Source organism: Mus pahari, chromosome 11 (assembly GCF_900095145.1).
Source record: "Mus pahari chromosome 11, PAHARI_EIJ_v1.1, whole genome shotgun sequence".
Lineage (NCBI taxonomy): Eukaryota > Metazoa > Chordata > Mammalia > Rodentia > Muridae > Mus > Mus pahari.
Window position 1 is genome coordinate 51,081,503 of NC_034600.1, and position 21,011 is coordinate 51,102,513.

A 21,011-nucleotide genomic window follows, 5' to 3' on the forward strand; every position below is an offset into this window, starting at 1 on the left:
ATGTAGAATTAGTAAAGATCTTTTCCCAATGTGTTGGTTGTCGTTTTGTCCTATTGACATTGTCCTTTGCCTTACTGACGCTTTGCAATTTAATGAGGTCCCATTTGTCAATTCTTGATCTTAGAGCATAAGCTATTGGTGTTCTGTTCAGGAAATGTTCCCCTGTGCCCATGTGCTCAAGGCTCTTCCCCATTTTTTTTCTATTAGTTTCAGTATATCTGGTTTTATGTGGAGGTCCTTGATCCACTTAATCTTGAGCTTTGTACAAGGAGATAAGAATGGATCCATTTGCATTCTTCTACATGATAACCGCCAGTTGAACCAGCACCATTTGATGAAAATGCTCTTTTTTCCACTGGATAGTCTTAGCTCCTTTGTCAAAGATTAAGTGACCATAGGTGTGTGCGAGTTGATTTCTGGGTCTTCAGTTCTATTCCAATGATCTACCTACCTGTCACTGTACCAGTACCATGTAGTTTTTAATCACAATTGCTCTGTAGTACAGCTTCAGGTCAGGGATGGTGATTCCCCCAAATGTTCTCTTATTATTGAGAAGAGTTTTAGCTACCCTGGGGTTTTGTTATTCCAAATGAACTTGAGAATTGTTCTTTCTAAATCTATGAAGCATTGAATTGGAGTTTTGATGGGGATTGCATTGAATCTGTAGATTGCTTTCAGGAAGATGACTATTTTTACTATAATAATGTTGACAATCTATGAGTATGGGAGATCCTTCAGTCTTCTGAAGTCTTCTTCAAAGACTTGAAGTTCTTGTCATACAGATCTTTCACTTGTTTGGTTAGTCAAACCACGATATTTTATACTGTTTGTGACTATTGTGAAGGATGTCCTTTTCCTAATGTCTTTCTCAGATCATTTATCCTTTGAGTATAGGGAGGTTACTGATTTGTTTTAGTCATCTGCAGTCACTTTGCTGAAGCTCTTTATCAGCTGTAGGAGTTCCCTAGTGAAATATTGGGGGTAACTTAAGTATACTATCATCTGCAAATAGTGACATTTCAACTTATTCCTTTCCAATTTGTATCCCTTTGACCTCGTTTTGTTGTCTAATCGTTCTGGCTAGGACATTGAGTACTATGTTGAAGAGGTAGAGAGAGAGAGAGTAGGCAGTCTTGCCTAGTCCCTGATTTTAGTGGGATTGCTTAAAGTTTCTCTCCATTTAAGTTGATGTTGGCTACTTGTTTGCTGTAGATTGCTTTTACTATGTTTAGGTAGGGGCCTTGAATTCCTGATCTTTCTAAGACTTTTAAAATGAAGGGATGTGGAATCTTGTAAAATGCTTTTTTTAGCATCTAATGAAGTGATCATGTTTTTTTTTTCTTTGAGTTTGTTCATGTAGTGGATTACATTGATGGATTTTCATATATTGAACCACCCCTGCATCCCTCGGATGGAGCCTACTTCATCTTGATGAATGATCATTTTGATGTGTTCTTGTATTCAGTTTGCAAGTATTTTACTGAGTATTTTTGTACTGGTATTCATAAGGGAAATTGGTCTCTCTTTGTTGTATTTTTCTGTGGTTTTGGTGTCAGCATAACTACTGTGGCTTCATAGAACAAATTGGATAGTGTTCCTTCTGTTTCTATTTTGTGTAATGGTTTGAAGAGTACTGGTATTAAAAGTCTTCTTTGAAGGTCTGGTAGAATTCTGCACTGAACCCATTTCCCATTTGTCCTGGCCTTTTTTTTTTTTTCTTTTTCTTTTTTGGTTGGGAGAGTTTTAACGAGTGCTCTTATTTCTTTAGGGGTAATGGGACTGTTCAGATGGTTTATCTGATCCTGATTTAACTTTGGTACCTGGTATCTCTCTAGAAAATTGTCCATTTCATCTATGTTTTTGAGTTTTGTTGAATATAGGCTTTTGTAGTAGGATCTGATAATTTTTTAAATTTCCTCAGTTTCTGATGTAAAATCTCCCTTTTCATTTCTGATTTTGTAAATTTGGATACTGTCTCTCTACCCTTTGGTTGGTATGGCTAAGGATTTATCTATCTTGTTGATTTTCTCAAAGAACCACCTCCTGGTATTGTTGATTTTTGTATAGTTCTTTTTGTTTCGGCCCTGAGTTTGATATTTCCTGCCATCTATTCCTCTTGGGTGAATTTGCTTCTTTTTGTTCTAGATCTTTCAGATGTGCTGTCAAGTTGCTAGTGTATGCTTTCTCCATTTTCCTTTTGGAGGTACTCAGAGTTATGAGTTTTCCTCTTAGCTCGGCTTTCATTGTGTCCCATAAGTTTCTGTATGTTGTGGCTTCATTTTCATTGAATTCTAAAAAGTCTTTAATTTCTTTATTTCTTCCTTGACCAAGTTATCATTGAGTAGAGCATTGTTCAGCTTCCATGTATATGTGGGCTTTCTATTATTTATGTTGTTATTGAAGACCAGCCTTAGTCCGTGATGATCTGTTAGGATGCATGGGATTATTTCAATCTTCTTGTATCTGTTGAGGCCTGTTTTGTGACTGGTTATATGATAAGTTTTGGAGAAGGTACCATGAGGTGCTGAAAAGAAGGTATATCCTGTTGTTTTAGGATAAAACGTTCTATAGATATCTGTTAAAGCCACTTGTTTCATAACTTCTGTTACTTTCACTGTGTCTCTGTTTAATTTCTGTTTCCATGATCTGTCCATTGATGAAAGTGGGGTATTGGAGTCTCCCACTATTATTGTGTGAGGTGCAATGTGTGCTTTTAGCTTTTGTAAAGTTTCTTTTGTGAACGTGTGTGTCCTTGAATTTGGAGCATAGATTTTCAGAATCTATTATACCATTTGCTTGGAAAATTGATTTCCAACCTTTTTCTCTGAGGTGGTATCTGCCTGTGTCACTGAGGTGACATTTTTTGAGGTGTTATTTTTGATATTATCTTTATGTTACTTTCTTGCTTTTTCTAGGGTGTATTTTTCCTCCATGTGTTGGAGTTTTCTATCTATTATCCTTTGTAGGGCTGGATTTATGGAAAGATATTGTGTAAATTTGGTTTTGTCATGGAATATCTTGGTTTCTCCATCCATGGTAATTGAGAGTTTTGCTGGATATAGTAGCCTGGACTGGCATTTGTGTTCTCTTAGGGTCTGTATGTCATCTGCCCCGGAACTTCTAGCTTTCATAGTCTCTGGTAAGAAGTCTGATACAATTCTGATAAGTCTGCCTTTATATGTTATTTGACCTTTTCCCCTTATTGCTTTTAATGTTCTTTGTTTTGTGCATTTGGTATTTTGACTATTATGTGACGGGAGGAATTTCTTTTTTTGTCTAGTCTACTTGGAGTTCTGTAGGCTTCTTGTATGATTATGGTCGTCTCCTTCTTTCGGGTAGGGAAGCTTTCTTCTCTAACTTTGTTGAAGATTTTTACTGGCCCTTTAAGTTGTGAATCTTTGCTCTCTTCTATACCTATTATCCTTAGGTTTGATCTTCTCATTGTGTGCTGGATTTACTGGATGTTTTGGGTTAGGAGCTTTTTGCATTTTGCATTTTCTTTGACTATTTTGTCAATGTTTTCTATGGTAACTTCTACACCTGAGATTCTCTCTTCTATCTCTTATATTCTGTTGGTGATGCTTGCATTTATGATTCCTAATCTCTTTTCTAGGTTTGCTATCTTCAGAGTTGTCTCCTTTTGTTATTTCTTTATTGTTTCTATTTCCACTTTTAGATCCTGGATGATTTTGTTCAATTCCTTCAACTGTTTGGTTGTGTTTTCCTGTAATTTTTCAAAGGATTTTTGTTTTTCCTGTTTAAGTGCTTCTAGCTGTGTCTTCTCCTGATTTCTATCAGAGTCTTGCTTTTGTTTTGTTTTGTTTTGTTTTTCAAGACAGGGTTTCTCTGTGTATAGCCCTGGCTATCCTGGAACTCACTCTGTATACCAGGCTGGCCTCGAACTCAGAAATCTGCCTGCCTCTGCCTCCAGAGTGCTGGGATTAAAGTGTGCGCCACCACTACCCAGAAGTCTTGCTTTTCTGATGTGTTGGAGTATCCATGGCTTGCTGTGGTGGGAGAACTGAGGTCTGATGATGCTAAGTCACCTTGGTTTCTGTTGCTTATGTCATTGTCCTTGCCTCTTGCCATCTGGTTATCTCTGGTGTTAGCTGGTCTTGCTGTCTCTGACTGTGGCTTGTCCCTCCTGCAAGCCTGTGTGTCAGCACTCCTGGGAGACCAGTTCTCCCCAGGAGAAATCTGGGTATGGAGAGCTGTGGCACAGGGTCAGCTCCAGGATGTAGACGGAAATTGGAAGGATCCTGTCCCTGGGTGCTCCTATATTGCTGTGTTTTGATGGCTCTGGGTTGGTCTTTCTTGGGCTAGGAATTTGAGCAGAAGATGGTTTCACCTGTGCTCTCAGGTGTGTCAGCACTCTTGGGAGACCTGCTGTCTCCCAGTGGGATTTAGGTATGGAGAGCTGTGTCACAGGATCAGCTCTGGGCACAGACAGAAACTGCACACAACTTCTTAGTGCTAGTTAGGACTTGCAATTTAGTGATCTATACATTTAGCTCATTTTCTAAATCATTTACTTAATAAATCCTTGTCTTTATCTACTTTTCAAGAGATTGAACATGCAGAAGAGTAGAGAAGTAATGTTTGTGTGTCTGTGTATATTTACATATGTAAATATATATATATATATATATATATATATATATATATATATATATATATATCTCCAAACAGATTGATAGAGATTAGAATTGATGGGCAAGGATATATTGCTGGTTAACATCAAGAATATGAAATGTTTCCTTTATAAACCACAAATACTACAACAGTAAATAATACTGATTTATTTCCCAAGCATACATTTTATCATGTCTAACTTTAATTTTTTTCAAAACCTATTTTTTTTTAACTGATGGTTCTTAAATACTTTAACCTCCCTTGTAGCCCATCACCCACCAAAGGTAGTAGGCAAGAAAGGATACAGGAGAAATGGACCTATTTAGATAGGTTCTTTGGAGCAACTCCGGTTGTGTTGTCTGGAAATCAGCCATTCTATTCACCGGTCAGCAGCAGCAGCTCAGTCCACTCACACAGCTACACTAGTCATCCAATTTGGTAGAGTCGGACTTGCAGACACAAGTTCCTAGCACTCCTTGGCACTGCCTAACAGAGCCAGCCAAGCCACAGCCTGAGCCTCAGCTTGAGTCAGCAGGAGGACCTGGAGGGACATCAGGAGAAGTTCTCAGCTGTGCCTCTCTCAGGGAAGTGAAGATTAGCAAAGACGTGAGACCCACGAACAATGCACAGGTAGCTCTATAAAGCAACCAACCCTAACTCAGCCTGCATCACTGCCCGTCAAGTCCTATGTATACCCTCCAAACATCACGTGTCCTCCACAGGCCTTGCCTCAGCAGGTTTCTCCATCTCAGCTGACATCACTCTGCCAATCAGCCTGAGTCCACAGAAGCAGCAACAAACTGCAGTACACCACCAGAAGTGTTTTGGTACATTTCTCACTATGAAACTCAGACAAATGCAGCTCAACTACACAGTGTAAGATGGACCAATACATGTGTGTCGTTAGGAAAGAATCCTTCATCATGTGTCCTTTCACATGCTTGCTTTAGCAGAACATACTTTTACCTGTGCCTGCTTCAGCTAAATGTTCCTTCGTGAGTCTGCCTTAGTCTTTCACCAGTGTCTACTTCAGCTAAACAGTCCTTCGTGTGTTTGCCTCAGCAAAACACTGGCTAATAGACTTTCCAAGAACCTTTAATTTTCCACGTCAATCGTGTTTTTTTGTTTATATATCGGATGATGTGAGAATACACAGCTTTGATGCCTTGATGAAGTTACTTTAGCTTGTTTACATATTCTTCTTCATCTTTAAGGTAAGCTAAATTTGAAGCGAAATAGTTCCCTTCTAAACTTAGTATTTTGCTATTCTAGTAACTTGACTATGCACTTGGAGCAGGTAGAGGATACTTTCCACGTTCTCTTACCATTTTGGTCAAAATTGGGATCACCTTTGTACTTGGCTTCCTTAAGGGGCATCCCACTACACTCAGAGATGCTCACCTCCAACAAACGCACCACAGCTGCGAAGTGGAAAGACCAGCTTGGCTGTATAGTCTATAGATGAAAAACTGCATTTCAAGTTATTGAGAAGAGCAGGGTTGACAATAGAACAGGCCATCTATTGTCTCTCTGCTCATTCTCACACATCTGTCCTCAGCTGTGTTAGAGCATCCTTTCAACGTTTTGAAAAATACATCCTTTTGCACAAATTGTGTCCCAAGGGCATCCTCAAGTTGTTTTGCTTGAAGGATGTGGCAATGTTACTACTGCAGCAGGCTGAATTATTGCAGCAGCTTCTGAGCCAGGAAGAACTGTGTTCTTATCTTCTTGCCTTACTCACTCGCCATAGCTTTGGGCATATATTTTCCTTACAGACAGTCCCGTGTCAATGACAGATGAAATGACTTTCAAAATAATATCCAAACTTTAGACTCATAAATCTCTTTTTTACATTTCTGAGTTATATGTACTATTAATATTTTGGATCCTATAATATGACCATGACCAAACACATGACAAAACAAATAACTTACAGAAAGAAATATTTATTGTTGCATATGACTCCTGTGTGGTTTAGTGCATTGTGACAGGAAACCCCTGGTAACCAGCTTGTTGCCTGATGGCCTGCTTCACCGCAGTAGGAGCAGAGGCTGATCACACCATGAAGGAACAGGAAGCCAGATCAGAGCATAGCAGGAAACAAGGGCTAGCATATTACTGTCAAAGGCACTCCCTCACTGACTGGCTTCGGTTAGCTAGGCCCACATCCTTAAAGTAAAACAGTCTCCAAAAACAGTGACATCGATTTGAAAAAAAAAAAAAATCATTGAAAACAGGAACTTGGTGGAGTGGGAGGCATATTTTACATTTGAACCACAATGTGTGGGATTTAGAGAGCCCTCAGATAAATGTGAAGTTCTGAAGGAGGTATATTGGCTATTTTTGACTCAATGACCACTAACTGAATGACTATTTTAGTGGACCTTTTACTAGATACTAGAGGTGCCAAGAACAAACAAACCTGCCTAGAGTTGGTAATTGCACACATGCTTGTGAAGGACACAGGACAAGATCATCAATATTAAGTTGGATATGAGTACATGACAGTGAACAAGCAGAAATAAAGACACTTGAGCAAAAAAGGTGGGAGGCTGAGTATTACATTGTCTAAGCCCCCTTAAAAAGCAGAAGTGTTGTTACGATATGATTAGAATCAGTCTGGAATGGTTTTAGCCCATTTTCACCCATTTAGTTCATCTTCAATTGCACAGTCTGAAGTGGTGTGGTTGCTCATGACTAGAAATAAAAACAAACAGAAATGAACACCCGCCCTTGTCAATTGACCTGTCCTATAAGTAACTTACAAGTCTGGTGGAAATAGCCATGTGGCCTATTGTCTGCCTTTAGTCTCTCTACTAAGTGTGGTTCTCTGCCATTGTGCTCAATTCTTTGTAGACAGACTTCATCAGCAGATTTTTGATCTACCACCATTTTGCCTTTATTGATGTTCCAATTACACATGGTATTAAACTTAGCTCCTTAACACGAATGAAGACAACCTAAGTCTATGGTGATCAGTTGAGTCTTTGTCTAGCTCATTAGGAAACAGATGAAGGTATACTTGTGCACCTGTAGCCATGCTCTCACAAGTACGAGTGGGGAAGACACCTTTCTCCGTTCCCCATAGGCACATCCTGGTGTAAAATGGTTTTGTGTCTACGGTAACCACTGGCCTTGAACTTGCTGTGTGAGGAAACACTTGAGAGCTTACTTTATTATTCTAAAATTAATAATTGGACCTCCATGGCCGTGGTAATAGGGAATAATGGACATGCTAAATTCTGTGCAAAACCTTTTATGAGTAATAATGAAATGAAATCGAAATAATAAATAATTGTGCTAAAACAGGAAAGCAAATAGTAGAAAGACCTAATGTAATTCGGGAGGGAAAGACAGTTTATTAACGTGATAATATTCTACTGAAAGAATATTTTTATAAATTAATTAGATACTAGCTTCCTTGGAAATTGACCTCATTAAAATAATAGAACTAAAATGAGAGATGGTCACTAGATTCTGTGGTTTCATTCATTTATTCCTCGTCATCAAGCCCCATCTCCTTTTTTTTTCATTAAAAATTATTTTGATGCATGGTTTGACTAGTTTTGCAATACTAGGCATGAATTTTCTCTTTTGAATGTGCCTCACGTCCAATTAGACCACTGTTGCTTACCTCCAAGAATACAGGGACCACTACTGCACCGTTAGGGGGTATCATGCTAATCCAATCATTACTGTGGATCTTAGGCTTTACCACGAGCTAAGTAGGATTATTGATTTCCCTTTTCCCTTGGAAGCTTGCACAGCACCTTCTGAATCAGTGAGAGCTTATCCCCAAGGAGGAGGCATCCAGGCCAGTACCCGCACAAGTTTCCTCGTCCCGTGTCTGAGGTGTGTGGCATCTTCAGCAATAGGATCTTACCATCAAGCTCACCCCATAAAATCCTAACAATAGGGTTGCCTAAACGAGACCTGCATAGTGACAGTAGCAGTTGGCATGCCAACGTGGATGTTCGCAATGGCCCAGATTAAAAAGATACAGGCAATAGAATCAATTTTCTTCAGGATCAAGCTCCCCAGAAGGTTATCTGATGCCAAGTGCTCAGCCCTAAATGGATATGAACAGCACAATAATAAGTAAAGAAGAAATCATAAATTGCAGAGGGAGTGGGGGGGGGGGTATATGGTAGAAGTTGGAGGGAGAAGAGGGAAGGGTGGAAATGAACTACAGCACTCATGTATGAAATTCTCAAATGACCAAACACTTAAACTATAAAGAGCGAAATGAAAAGGTTAAAGGTTTGTGATGTGCATCCATCATTCTGTCAGTGGCACTGAGAAGAAGGAATACAGAGGAGCATTGTCTGCTTCATTCACAGGCAGACTGGAAAAGCCCAACCCACCACGTTATTAACTGCAATTTTTTCACTTTTCCTAGAGGTACCTGAAAGTTCCTGTGTTCTCTCTTTCAGAAGAAAGAAATATTTGTACCCAGAACATCATCTAATAGAAGAGGTTGATAGTCAACTCTAATGTGAGGTCATTTCAGCTTGTCAGCACGCAAAGTGAAAGCATGTATTTTAAGGGTTCCGGAAAAAAACATTACCAGGAAGTGCACAGAAACACCAACGTCAGTCATTAGTGATGGCTCCAACTGTGTGAAGCTTATTACTAGATACAAACACCATATTCACTCATTTACTGTCCAAAGGGTTTTAGATCTTTTTTTATTTTCATCCTTTATTGCTGCATATTCATTGAGGATAGTGTGGGGTTTCATATCATGTCTCTCAAATACAACATGTATTTTGGCTCCATCTCCACTGTGTTCCCTCCCTTTATCCTCAACAACTTTCTACCTCCCACTGATGTCCTCCCTTCCTTCATTCACATATACCTGTTTATATATGAATATACAAAAAGAATTCTAGTACTGACAGATGAAAGAAACCATGTATTTGTCTTTCTGTGTTTGTCTTCTTTTTAACATGTTTATCTTCAGTTGCATCAATTTTTTTTAACAAATGACATAGTTTTGTTCTACTTTTTGGGTGAATTAAAATCTATTGTGTGCATATAATACATTTATGCTATTAATAGATACTTAACCCAGTTTTGAAGCTTGGCTGTTGTGAACAATGCTACAATAAATATAGATGTATAGGAAATATTATGACATATGGCCTTAGAGTCCTTTGGATATACATCCAGAAGTAGTATGGCTGAATAATATCATTCTTATATATTTAGATTTTTTTTTTGAGTAACCTCCATATTGCTTCAACAATTGCTATGCCAGTTTACATACATGCCTGCAGTATATAAGGGTTCCCATGTCCAAACATCCTTGGTAGAATTTGTTATTTTTTGTTTTCATAATGGTAGTTTCTTTGACTGATTATCATTAAACAGGCTCTGTGCTAGACACTTAAGACTCTGAGTAAAGTGACATTTATGCTATGTATCATATCTATGGAATTGCTTATTTATTTAATTATTTTGCCTTGCTTCATTTCCCAAAAATTTAAGACTCTCAGAATAAATAGAAGTATAAGAAAGAGGAGATAAGGAACAGAGGAGAGGGTTGTCAAGCACTATATAGTGAACATTTGCATCACCAGAATTCTGAGGTTCAAATCAATTCTGAGGTATAGAATTTGGAGATATGGCTTTTGAAGAAATTATTGCACCAAATAATTTGTGATTGGGATAAGTGTCCTTTAAAAGAAAAAACAAAAGATAACTCCCTATACTATGTAAGGGCACAAATAGGTCCCATTTGGGGGATAGACATTAGGCCCTTAATAGATAAATCTGCCAGCATCTTCATCTTGGAATTAACAGGAAAATAGTTTATCTTACTTATAGGCTACAAAGCTTATGTCATTTTGTTTCAGCAGCCCAAAATAACTAAGCAGAAATGTTAGTAGGCAAGAAGGCACAGTGGCAGAGGCAACCTGGATCAGAGCCTAAGTTTACAGGGGAAGCAAGTAGTGTGGAAGATTCCGTAATGTCTGATGTTTGATCTGGAGGTCTGGTTGGATGTGGGAAACCACAGAGTCACCTGACTACAGGGTAGAGCTAATGATAAAGAGCTCCGATTTTACAGATGCACTTGGGCAGTAGGCTTTTGTGTACTGTAGTAACAAGACTGACATTGAACAAGCCCAGGGTAATACTACAAAGTGCTCGTTCTAGAGGAAATAGCCAGAACCTTTTGGGACAAATAATGTATTAGCTCGGAGCTCGGAGCTGACATACGAATGTCCTAGCATCCAGTTCCAGGAAACAATGAACTCTGTTGCAGCAAATAGGTACATTAGCACACAAGACTCGCAATCCAAAGTCATGAGCATATCAGAAAGCAAAGGATGAGAGATTATTGCTTTGGAAATTATTGAAAGAAATTTCCATCATCTGGAATCACAGGTATTGGCAAGCTTGCTCAGCAGTGCTACAATTAATTCTAAGTCATCAGCTAACACACTAGACACTCACTGGGGATTCATATGTGAATAAAATGTAATCATAGTTCTTTTTATTTAAAAAAATGAACACTAAAATTACAAGTTTAGGATAGGTCAGATTACAACTTAAGAGTTCTGTCCTTCTGGGTTGCCATGGAAAATTAATCAACTAATTCTTAGTTTCCTCATTTGTCAAATGAAAATGATAATGTCCAGCTCATAGGATTATAACCAAGGTTGACAATGAAAATGAAGTACCACATAGCCAGGGGTCAGTAAATATAAGCTGCTATTATTCTTTAACATTTTACAGACAAACATACATAATTGTTGATGAATCTATTGTGAAAGATTTGCTTCACTTTAATTTACATTTGATATCTCCTAGGTGTTTTGGTAGGAGATATAAGCATTATAGAATTAATAAGCTGCACTAATTGATGAATTCTAGGAAATAAATGTAAAAATAGATGAACTATAAACCACAGGAGGTATGAATTTTAACACATTAGAGACTCTTAAAATCTATAAGTAACCCCAGAACTATGAAACTATAGATTCCAGGTTTAGAGTCTGTGATTGTTTGAATAAGAAATAACCCCATAAATCTGTGTATTTGAACACTCAGTGCCCAGTTAGGATCACTAACTGGGGAGGTTATAGAACACCTATGATAATGAAACTTACCAGAGAAATTATGTCACCATGAGTGAGCTTTGAGGGCTCATAGCCTCCCCACTTCCTGTCCTTTGACTCTACTCTGCATGTTTGGGTAAAAAGCTTGATCAGCAGCTTCTTGCTTCTGCCGCCACAATTTCATTACCTTGCCTTCCCTTACATGATGGAGCAGAACAAAGCCTTTATATACTAAGTAACCCTTGGCCGATACTTCATCGTAGAAACAGAAAAGTTACAGCACAGGGGGATTGAGCAGAGTTGAAGAAATAGAGAACAACTGAAGTGGAAGATGCATCTAGTAATTTATACAAATATTTGCCACTGGACAAGACTCTATATCTGAAGAATTAGACTGTCAATGAAGGTGTGCCCTGATTCAAATTATACTGAAATATAAATGAAAAGGTAACATTAACCCCATTTGTCTCCATGTAAGGACTCCATTTGTCTCCATTTAAGGACCAGGCCTGATTTCAAAAAAAGGTCTATAAGGCAGCAGCAGCTTCAGGAACAGACCGCCGTAAGTCCCAGAAACTAAGTCATAAGATACCAGCTCTAAGAACAAGACAATAAAATCCCCCTTCCAAGGAATAGTTGTCTCTGGCACTTAGCACCTCATAGTAAAACAACAGGGAATTAAGTAAAGTAGCCTGTACTCTATCTCTGCAGGAACTGCATAATTCTAACTCCCAGGCTACTATTTCAAGTCTCAAGAAGAAAGAGGGACACATTGAAAAGTGATCTTTTAGCCTTTATTTCTAAATTCTAAAAAGTTCACCACAAGATAATGCAAACATTCCTATCATAAATTGAATAAATTTACAGCAGAGAATGTTTACCTGCAAATCCATTAAGAGTAATTATCTGGCTAAACATTCATCATTTGTCCCTAGCTCTACATGTTCATAGCTCTACAGGCTCATGGAGAGTTACAGACCAGAACTAAGTTATCCTTAAAGTTTTGTATAGATAAACACAATCAATAATTTATCTTCTGTCCTTGCACCTATAGTTAATCCTTAGTTCTCTCTTGATGACCTTTGATTAATGGTTTAACAACCTCTTGGAATGTGCTCTAAGTTGTAGATGTCTGCTTACTATCTCAGAAATATTAACTCATGACACTTGAGGACTGGAAGAGTTCTCATTACAGTTTGACATCAGACCCTTCTGATGTACTTCTTAACAGTGGTCCTGTTGCAAAAGAGGCCTGAGTGTCTTTGTTTAGGTCACCATTTTAGAGAAGGATTGACTCCCGTATGCTGGTTGTTTCTGAAGAATAAATGTTCTATGAGTCTAGAGTCTTCCTTCCATGATTTTTGTACCTTAACAATAAATAGTAGAGAAGTTCGAAACCTGAGCTACAAAGAAAATCTGCCTTTAAGGGCAATTCTGAAACTGGTAGTTCCCATGACTGTTGGAGTCAAAAAGGACTGACAATTCCAATGGTAAATTCCAAGTTTGAAAAAGTATATCTTTACATAAATTTCTGGTCAGACTAAAGTGAAGCGCTGGTTGTTAAGCCTCTTTATGACATTCTTAGTCTTCAGGGAGAATAAACAGATGGGATTGTGTATGTGTGTGCACTATGTAACGTTCCTCCTTATGTTATTCCAATGCTGATTTCTCTGGCCTCTTATCTTGTTTCCAACTGGATACTGCATTGGAATGTGAAGTGGAAACTTAAGGGTTCTTTGGAAAGCGTTGGTGTTTTGTTGGAGCAAACATGTGAAGGAGTAGACACAAGTGAAAGGGCGTTTAGCTAAAGCAGATACAGGGGAAAAGAAGCTCTGCTAAAGCAAGCACATGGAAGGACATGAGATGAAGGATTCTTCACTAATGACACACATGTATTGTTCCACCTTACACTACATAGTTGAGCTGCATTTGTTGGGACTCCAAAGAGAGAAGCACACCAAAAAAGTTATGATGGTGTGCTGTGACTCCTTACTCCTTCTGCAGACTCAGGCTGATTGGCAGAGTGATGTCAGCTGAGACAGATTCAGGTGCTGAGGCAGGACCTGAAGAGGACACATGCTGTTTGGAGGGTGTATAAGTAGAACTCAGGGAACAGTTGCTGGGGCTGGGCTAAGCTTGCTGGTTGAGCTAGCTATGAAATGCTTGCTCGTCTCCAGTCTTTATTGATCTTTGTTTCACTAGGAGAGCACAGCTAAGAACCTCTCCTGGCATTCCTGTTGGTCCCTCTTGTTGACTTGTGCCAATTCAGCTGAGGCCTGGCTCTCCATGCTGGGTAGTGCCACGCTGCTCTTGATTCGTGTTTCCTACCCTGACTCTACCAAACTGGATTGCTGGTATATTCCTGAGGTTTTGCAGAGTGGATCGAGCTGCTGCTGCAGACATGTGAACTGAACTGCTGATTTTCTGACAACACAGATGGGATTTACTCTAAAGAACCTTTCTAAACAGGTCTGCTTCTCCCGTGTCCTTTCCACTACCTCTAGTGGGTGGTGGCTAGAGGGGAGGTTAAAGTATTTAAGAACCAACATTAAAAAAATAGGTTTTGAAGAAAAAACTAAAGTTATAGTAATGCTTATGTCAAGAATCTCCTGTCAAGTTTGTATAAACAATTCTTACCATTTATTCTTTACATCGTTAATAAATAGCGATAACTCAGTGGCTGGACAGAAGATAGGAAAGGGCAGGACTTCCCTCAGTCAGCGAAGGAGAGAAGAAGAAATGAAGATCTGCTACAGAGGGTGAAAGGAATGAGCCTTTGCAGTTTCGCAGAAACGTAGTAGGCCTAATTGCAAGTATTACTGGAAACATGGCTAGGTGGTAGCCAGATTATGTTAGGGTATTAAGATAGACTACCCAAGTATTGAGGTGATTCTTGAACATAAATCTTATTTTTTCTGTGTCATTATGAAAACTAGCTGGAATAAATAACTGTAGTCACTGTGTTAACTTAATAACTACATTATATTTAAAATAATTCATTTTACAGGAGAAAATGTCCAGGACAAAGACTGAGATAGGTAAATACAGGAAAAAACCCAGTAGCCTGGACAATTCCTCTGAGAAGAATGTTTCTACCCCTTCCTGGTGGGACAGCACCCAGCATCTCCACTCATGTGGGTAATTTGAGAAAAAGAACATCTAACTCATACCAAGGCAGGAGAAATTTTTCTCTAATAAATCAGTCACAAAATACAGATTAGAGTTTTGGAGAGTGAAGAACAGAATTGACAGTAACGTTGGGAAAACCAATGGATACATATGGAACATGTAAGTATTTCTAAATCTTCGTAAAATATCCTTGCATGGCCCATCAGTCAGCCAAAAAGGACAAAGAAATCTGCATGGGTTCAGAGAGAATATACCCTATGAGCCACGGTTGGATCCCTAAGTAGAAGCTGCTTAAAACTGTGTGTCGGGAGCAGGACAAGGGAAGTCATTTGAAATTTGTACTGCATTCCAAATGATTTGTTTTAAATCAGATAAAATGATGCTTAATCTAGGCGAGTGTGCTACAGCGTTGACTCAGACTTCTTGAGCAAGTTTATTGAGTTCTAACTGCTATCCAGCGCTATTGCTGCTGAGGGCACCGTACACAGGATCACTTCTTTCCTTTCACACAGTTGGTAATAACCAAAATTCACGTGCAGACAGCAGAGGAGCTTGGTAGATAACGAGGCTCTCTACCAGACAGGTGGTGAGCCATGTGAACACAGAAATGCACAGGGAAGAAGAGAGAAATGAATCCATTTTGACTATAACAACAGGGAGGAGGGTGCTAGTTGATGAGAAATGCCTTAACAAAAGGATGTGGTTTTATAGGCAAGGGAGTAGCTAAAGAAGTCACTGGTCAGTGCCTGAGGGAGACAGGGAGATGAGTGTCACCCCACTCACAAAGGAAGGATGAGGTTTAGCCTGGTCAAACTATGCCAAGCAGTAGAGGGCAGCCTTCTTTTGACTTAGTATTTTTATCAGCGTTTTGAGAATGTTATAAAATGCACATTGGTGTCTTCACTCTACTGCTTCTGCTCCCTGCTCCTTGCCTCCTGGATCCATCCCATCTGCTCCACTTCACATCCTCCTTTGTTGAAGTTAGCCCCTTCTCAAAACGAAAGGGGTAGAAGCCTCAAGCTCAGAAACACTTCAACACAGCCATGCTTCTTATTCTTTTAATGCTTCAATTTAAATTTAAAAGTCATTTTTCCAGAGTGCCAGTTTATTCTTATTTACACACTGAAGCACACTAAAATAACAATACTACAATTAGTAGCAAGGAGTACATTTCAAACCCTATAACAGAAATACTTTTAAATGGATACCTTAGCAAAACTCAGAGGGAAAAATGGCGGTCTTTCAAAACACACCTTTGGAGATGTGAGGACAATCTGGCTGTGTGACTGTCACCTCCCGGATCTCCTGGGTAAATCCAGCTGAGGTGACTGGCTAGGCAGGTATGCCCTTCCTCCCTCATGCTTCATGTGTTCCCTGGATAGAGAAGGACTGGTCCTTAGTCAAGGGTATAAGAGTAGATGCTAGCAGCAACAAGCAAGCTCTTAAAACATATATTTTTAATTCTGTTGTTTTATTTTAAATAAATGTCGAATACCAAGGCAGTAGTGTAATTAGCTCCTTCGGTAATAAACTAGAGACAGGTGTTGCTCTTGGTAGGTATATCATGATTCTTTCTTCTTTCATTATTTTGGGTATGAAGGATGTGTGTGTGTGTGTGTGTGTGTGTGTGTGTGTGTGTGTGTGCATGTAATAATAATTAATGAAAAAAGAGGACACAAATTGAAGGAGAAAAGGAAGGAGTTCATAGAAAGGTTTGGAGAGAGGAAAGTGAAAGAAGAAATGTAATTAAATTATAATCTCAAAAATCTTTAATTGTAATTACAAAAAGAAAGCTTTAAAACAACACAATAACATGTTGAACACTAACAGACCATCATTCACTTTAAAAAGTTATCACTATCCTACTACTGATTTTTCATCTTTTTGCTGGATTTTTCCCCAAGTACAAAGAAATTTTTTTGCTATATAATAAATTGATAATGATTTTGCTTTTTAAAATAACCACAATGTCACTATTATAGCCTAATAAACTAAATAAGTTGTGAGTGTATTATAGTGTTCATTGCATTTAAGTTTCCTATAGCACAGTTTTCTTCAAATCATGTTTCAAATTATGTCCATGCACTGGTGTGTTTTGTTTTTTGTTGTTGTTGTTTTTAAGTCCATTTAATCACAACAAACACTTTTCCTCCACTTAATTTCATGTAGTTATTGAAATATCTGAGACTTCTTTTCCTACAGCTTTCACTCTAAAATTGGTAATATTATCTTTGGTGGTTCTTTTGTGTGTGTGTGTGTGTGTGTGTGTGTGTGTGTGTGTGTGTGTGTGTGTTTAAATCTAACTAAGTGGCTCCTGTAGTGTTTGAGTAGGAATGGCCCCATAGGCTCATATGTTTGAATTTGAATGCTTGGTTGATAGGGAGAAGAGCTACTAGAGAGGAACTGGAAGTGTAGTCTTGTTAGAAGACATATGGCCTTGTTGGAGGAAGTGTGTTACTGGGGCAGGGCTTTGAGGTCTCTGAAGCTCAAGCCAAGCCCAGAGTCTCTCTCGTGCATAGATTTAGATTTGAGGGTTTTGTCAGGAATATATCCTACATGTTATTATACACTTCGTACTGCAGCATATAGAATGACTGACTGACTACCCCACTATTCATATAAAATTGGTTGGTGAGCTTAGAGATTATCACCTGCAGCTACGCGCTCAAAAATGATCACTTTTAATCTCTTACAATTTTCAGTTAGACAACAGATTTGCACTTGAAGTACTTCTCAGCTTTAAAACATTCCTCTGCAGCTGAAATATTTCCTTTCCTGTGTTTGAATGGATGTTAATTAGAGCACTAATCCTCTATTATTAAATTATTATGTGCAATTAGTATATGCATATATACATGTACAGGCATGCATATGTACATGTGCAGGTACACATATGTGTGTGAGGTATGTGTACACATGCATGCACATGGATGTGGAGGCCAGAAGACAACCTCAGATGTCATTCCTCAAGTGTTATGTACCATTTTTATTTTATTTTATTTTTTTTTTGGTTTTTCGAGACAGGGTTTCTCTGTATAGCCCTGGCTGTCCTGGAACTCACTTTGTAGACCAGGCTGGCCTCGAACTCAGAAATCCGCCTGCCTCTGCCTCCCAAGTGCTGGGATTAAAGGCGTGCGCCACCATGCCGGGCATTATGTACCATTTTTAATACAAGATCTCACATCTACTCTCTAAGTAACACACCAGTTTTGCCCACTAAGACTTATTTTGTGCTGCACACATGATTGCAGAGGTGGTGTAGATTGCAGAGATCAATCAACATATAATGATGTAAAAATATCAGAACTAGATTTCAATCAACCAACTGGAGAAAATTGGAGAAAAAATTACATAGTTGATATTGAGTTGCTGTAGTATGGCTGGTCACTGGGTTGAAAACCAGTGGAGGTGGGTTTCTAACTTGCTACAAAGTTTTTGTGTGACTCTGAGTGAGCCATGGCATTTCTCTTAAACAGAGGACCAGAGGAGTGAGTTCCAAGCTCTCAAATCAGAAGTTGTTCAAACAAAATCTTACCAAAGTTGTTAATATAGAAAACACATTTTGACGCATAAAATTTTCTTAGGTACATGTGAAACTAGGAGTTCCATCTTCTTGGTCTTTCTTTCCTCGCACTATAGAGAGATTTAAAAACGCATACATTTCTAATCTCTGTCCTTAGAGTCAAGTACAGATAATCAGAGAAATGGGAAACTAGGTGATCTCTGAAGTACTTTATTTAATGTGACATGAGGGGATCTAACCAAACAGAGACACACAAAGTCAGATTCGACAGAGGGAAAACCCACACTCACATTCACAGGGATGATTGGGAGTAGAAATTAGGTCTCTGCTTCTTCCAGAATAGTCTCTGGGCCCTTACTCCATTCTAATTACCGCTGTGTGAACCATTGGACAGTCATGATATGTGTGAACCATTAGACAGTCATGATATGTGTGAACCATTGGACAGTCATGATATCTCATTGATATATTTATTTTCAAATACAGACTAACAGCTTTACTGTAAAACTTGGGTCTAAAAATTATTTCCAACTTCCATACACCATCAGAATGAAGATGTGTCAGAACAGAGCCATGTTCTGTCCTGTGAGAGCAATTTAGGTAGTTTCCAAGTCAGACCATCATGGGAACAAGAAGAAGGCTCCAAGGATGAGCTGGAAGGAGAAAAGCAAACGTGAATTGCAAGTTCTTCATAGTTTAGTGAAGCTGATATACATGTGTGTGCATCAGTTTGACTTCTCTAAACTCTTACAGAAGACCACTGTTACAAAGAAACCTTAAGATCAAAATAAGCATACTACATTTTATATAGGCTTTGCAAGGTTACATTAAAGAAACAATATGATATATATATTTGATATGATATATATATTTGATATACAATATGATATATATATGTTTCTTATGATATATCATATATATATATATATATATATATATATATATATATATATATATATATATATCATTTATTCCTATCTGTTCCTTCAGTATGAGCACTTGTTTCCTGAGTAACTCGTTTTTCCCTTCTGTGCTCATATATCAATTTAGATAATACGGACATGACTTCTCATACTGGGAGAGACATTACCAATTCCTGGTCACGCTTGTTGGTTTTGCATGTTTTGTCCCTTTCCCCAGAAAGACAGTGACATCTAAATTGTTCATTAATGTTAACTGTGAACTACACCCATGCTTTTAAAAGAAACTTTCTGGGTTTGGATCTGACTTTATCATTAGAGGGAATAAAGCAGGTAGGTTTCTTGCTAATAGCTTGTAAATGTAAAATTTATTTGTGCAAAATGATCTCAGAGCCAGGATATATCTTAAGATTAAGATCATTATTATCTGCCCTAAGCCTTAAACTTAAAGAACACTGCTAGTTAACTTACCAGGAACAGAACAAATGGCTGGTCAACATCACCCTGATTTTGGACATTTAATGCTTGGTACATCTTGTTTATGGAACGGAGGGACCACTTAACTCTAAAAGCTGTTTTCAGGGTCAAAATTGTTTTAAACTTTCAGCCATAAAAAAATATGCTAGTCACAAATGCTTTTAGAATAGAAGGATTCTAATGTGACTATGGTAAGACTCCAGCCACTAGGCAACCAGAGTGCTAAACACAGTATGAAGAGTTCCTGCATGTTGGTCATTAGGGAGACTTTACCTCAATCTGACTAAACATATATAAGCAATATGTTGTAATATGGATGTGCTTCAATGATATCATTTAGCATACTTAATAATAAATTCAATAATAAACATCATTACTACAGTTGCAATGTTTAGATGTCATGGGGTTAATTCTACAGACTAAAAAATGGAAATAGCAACATTTAAACACAAGAAACCAAGTGACTTGTATTAGAGAGGGCATTTCAGAATAATCTTTTAATAAAGCTAGGGCATTATTTCTGTAATGCAAAGGTCAGATAAGTAATAAGGTCTTGAGACACATTTTAATATCAAAATATTTGAATACTGGCATATCCAGTTCTATAATGTTATTGAAATATCTATATATAATAGTCATCTGTTTTAAATGTAAAGTTTAATGTATAGAATATCCATATACCATAGTCACCTATTTAAAATATGAAGTGCAATGAATAGAACATGCCCAATATTACCCAAATATTTCCACCAGGGAAATATTCTTCCCACACCAAAAGAAGATTCATGTATGCTATATGTAGCATGACGTGTTATTATGTAACCCAATAATATTCCATTGTAGTGATCTAGAACATTCAACTTGTCCACTCAAAATTGATGGATGTCTTGGCTAAATTTTCTTTTATCTTTTGTTAATAATATTGGTATGCATAGTTATCCTTATATTTGCATGGACAGCTTTTTTATGATTTTTATTAGATATTTCCTTTATTTACATTTCAAATGCTATCCCAAAAGTTCCCTATACACTCCCACTGCCCCTGCTCCCCTACCCACCCACTCCCACTACTCGGCCCTGGCCTTCCCCTGTGCTGAGTCATATAAAGTTTGCAAGACCAAGGGGCCTCTCTTCCCAATGATGGCTGACTAGACCATCTTCTGCTACATATGCAGCTAGAGATACGAGCTCAGGGGGTACTGGTTAGTTCATATTGTTGTTCCACCTATAGGGTTGCAGACCCTTTCAGCTCCTTGGGTACTTTCT